Here is a 2,724-nt window from a genome sequence, read left to right on the forward strand (position 1 = left end):
ATTTCAACTCTGAGTCTGATGAAGCAAAAACTATTTCATGACATGCCAACTGTCATGAAAGGTCATGTGATTATTTACTGAACAGCCAATCAATGGTACAGATAAAGTCTAGAAGAGTCGCCAAAGGACAGTTCCACTGTTCCTCAACCCTCCTCCTCGTCACCATATCCGCCCCCCGACAATACAGCCATTGTGTGGTCTCTCTCTCTCTCTCTCTCTCTCTCTCTCTCTCTGTGAAGGCTGAAGTAGAAACACTTGTTAGACACTTGTGCCTCTAATGAGGCCCGTGAGGGTCGGATGGAGAGCAGGGGAGGCCGGTGGAGGTAGAAATCGGAGGACGGGTTCATTGTAATGCATGGAACGGCACGAGTGTGGTTGATACCGTTCCTCATTCCGTTCCGTGCATTACAATGACCCCACTCCTCCGATTTCTACCTCCGTCAGCCTCCCCTGAGGGCGGGATGGAACACCCACCTCAGCCTGAACATCGTCAGAGTGATGTGGCCAAGAGAATCATCTCTGAATCATCTCCGAACCTTCGTCAACGTGAGTGAAATCATGTTGCCCTAAACGTCTGGCAAAGGATGGAGGGAGAGGAGGAGGAGGGGAGGAGGGTCTGACGTTCTTTGTACTCATGGCTTTCTTGTCCTCCCTCTGGTCCCCCTCAGAAACCAACCTTCTGCCATTTCCTTTGTACCCCCCCCCCCCCCGACACACACACACACGCACACACACACACAAACACACCACCCCCCACCTCACTTGGCACTCCAGCATTTGATCTCCTAATAGACCCCGGCCGCTCTTCCGTCCGTAGAGATTAACACTAGATCTCTTGTCTTCCTCCAGCCTTCGCCATCATAAAGATGCGTTTGTTCCAAACACTGATTTCAATCCGACTTGGCCTCCGTCAGCTTATGGCCCCTATGTCCCCCTTGGAGAAATGCTCGCAATCATATTTCAATGGGCCTTCTGGAGCTCTGAAGCCTGGCCTCTCCAAGACTGTCTCAGTTCTCTCTGTAATGAATTAGACTATCGCTGCATGAGGATCGGGGGAGAGAATTCCGCACTGCTGCCTTTTTTGTAGCCATGTGTACCACGGTCTCATATCCACGCGTATCTATCTATCTGTCTATCTGTCTATCTGTCTATCTGTCTGTCTGTCTGTCTGTCTGTCTCCGTCCGTCCGTCTGTCTGTCTATTTATCTATCTCTGTCTTCTCTCTGTCTGTCTGTCTGTCTGTCTGTCTGTCTCTCTTATGGTATTCATGCCTTGGATACCAGTCACTCAAGCCTTACTGCAGGTAAATAGCTGTAAAAGCACTGTAACATGTAAAGGGTTTGTATGTCTCTCTCCATCCCTCTTCTGCTGACTCAATGGATCAGGTGACAGACAGACAGGCAGACAGACAGACAGACCATTTGTCATTTAGGCTGATACCATTCCTTATTCCATTCTATTCTCCATTTCTACCTCCACCAGCCTCCCCTGACTGGCTCACATACTGAAGGATAGCCTCATCTATAAGAGCATTGTGTGTCTCTTTGTGTTGGGCTGTTATATTATCTATCATACCGGTGGGTAAGAGCATAGCTGTTCTACTGAGACTGTGGCTGGATGACCTCTCACTCTATTTGGAAGCCACACAACATTACTGCCATAAAACAATAGAGAGATCCAAGGTTCTTATCGCTATGACAACCCTCAGCACAGCCGAGGGACTAGCAAGGACGTTATTGCATAAAAGTGCTGTTACTGTATGATGAACGTGAACAATATTTCTAATACTGTCTCTCTCTCTTTCTCTCTCTCTCCCTCTCTCTCTCTCTCTCTCTCTCTCTCTCTCTCCTTCTCCCTCTCTCTCTCTCTCTCCCTCTCTCTCTCTCTCTCTCTCTCTCTTTCTCTTCTTCTTTGTTATCAACTCTCTCCTTTTTTACGCGATAAATGACAACAAACATACTGAATACTGTATTACAACAAGCAGAGCCAAAGCATACCCGTAGGATGACTGGAGCAGATGGCTCATAATAGAGATGATATATATATATATAGGTGTTTATATATACATTGTTGCCTCATGTTTAGAAGAAGAAGAAGACTCTTTATTTGGCCATGCAATCAATTCTAGGAATTTGACACGTGCACACGCCTCCCAAGACAACACACACACCACACCCCCAAGGGAGAACAGAGCTTTTCAGCACCGCTCCCGGCTCCCTCCTAGGGTGGGGATCGAACCAGCAACCTCCTGATTGCTGGCCGGCCTCTCTAACCTCTAGGCCACCTGCCAGCGTGATCAACTGTTTAACCCTGGGTCTCCTGCGCAGAACCACATGCAGTTAGCCTGCCTGAGCCAACTTCACAAGGTCTCAGGTCTCAGGCGAGATTGCACACATGACACCGTGTCTCCAGACCACCGCTGCTACAGTAACAACGGTAGGCTCTACTGTAGCCGTCTGGCAAGGGCTCTGGCCTGCACTTTGGTTGATTTGTCTCCCTACGAGAGAACACAAACTATGGCCTGGCACCACCAGACTGTGTTAGCGCTGCATCGCCGCGAGGAAAAACACTGTACACTTTGTTATGTCCCTCTGTCACCGGTCCAAGCGTGACAAGCCAAGAAGAGACACACACACACACACATACACACACACACACACATCTCGTTCCGAACAGTTTCTTCTAACAACTTGCTCCATATGCCTCAGAGCCCAATGTGTGTTT

This window comes from Argentina silus (genome assembly GCF_951799395.1).
Source record: "Argentina silus genome assembly, chromosome: 2".
Taxonomy (NCBI): Eukaryota; Metazoa; Chordata; class Actinopteri; order Argentiniformes; family Argentinidae; genus Argentina; species Argentina silus.